Source organism: Phalaenopsis equestris, unplaced genomic scaffold, assembly GCF_001263595.1.
Source record: "Phalaenopsis equestris unplaced genomic scaffold, ASM126359v1 Scaffold000162, whole genome shotgun sequence".
NCBI classification, from domain to species: domain Eukaryota; kingdom Viridiplantae; phylum Streptophyta; class Magnoliopsida; order Asparagales; family Orchidaceae; genus Phalaenopsis; species Phalaenopsis equestris.
In genome coordinates, this window is record NW_018164604.1 from 243,054 (window position 1) to 244,061 (window position 1,008).

The window sequence follows — 1,008 nt, forward strand, 5'->3', positions numbered from 1 at the left end:
TGAATATCCTGATGCTCAGTGAATATTGATGTCTTGATTATCCCTAAGAATAGGGTAAATGTCATTTGTCTTTTTAATTTAAAAATTATGTGGGTGAAGATCTTCTAGAGGGCAAATTAGTGTTATTGAGAACACTTAGCCAAATTTTTAGTCCTAATTGGACTTGTGGTGTTTTTAAAAGAGTTTGATTATATTGATTTTTCTAATCCTCTTTTAACAAATGGATTTTGACTTAAGTTCACCACTAAGTCCTTAAGACCTAAGTGAGTGCATAATATGTGTATTAATTTTGTAAAGATTTAAAACTTTAAATGATCATTATCAAGATCATTTAAATATTATTTTGATTATCAAATAAGGGTATGGAATCATTAATTTCAAAATTATACCCTTAAATTCGAAAGTCATTTTATGATAACGAAGTTTCCAAAATTTTATTTTTATCTTGTAATTTGGCAAAGTGAGGTGGGTTTCTACCAATTAAGCCCATTTTTGATTGAAAATCATCAAATGAGTTAATTAATATCAGAAATTACCCATTTTCTATTTGTATTAAGCCTAAATGTTCATTAAGGTCAAAATGTTCAAAATTACCATTTTGCCCCTAAGGGTCCAAACTTTCATAATTTGTCAATTTTAAGACAAATGACTTTGAAATTTTTATGCAACCTTACTGATAGGTCAATTAAGACATCAGAGGAGATAATGTGAATTTTCACAATTTAATTTAATTTATATAATTATTTTATTCAAAAATATGTATTTTTAAAGAAAATTTCAAAAGATGATCAAGACAACTCCTAATCACTTGAAATTTTTATGTGAGCTTGCCCTAGACCAGAAAGTCCTTTGGCCAAAATTTCATAATTTTTTGAAGTTTCTGTGATTTATTAGAATTAATTGAAGTTTTGGGGACTTTAATAAAAATAAAATATTTTATATGTTGAAAAATATATTTTTATATTTTTCGAATATCTTTCTAAAGTTAGAGAACTCAGAAAAATTTAT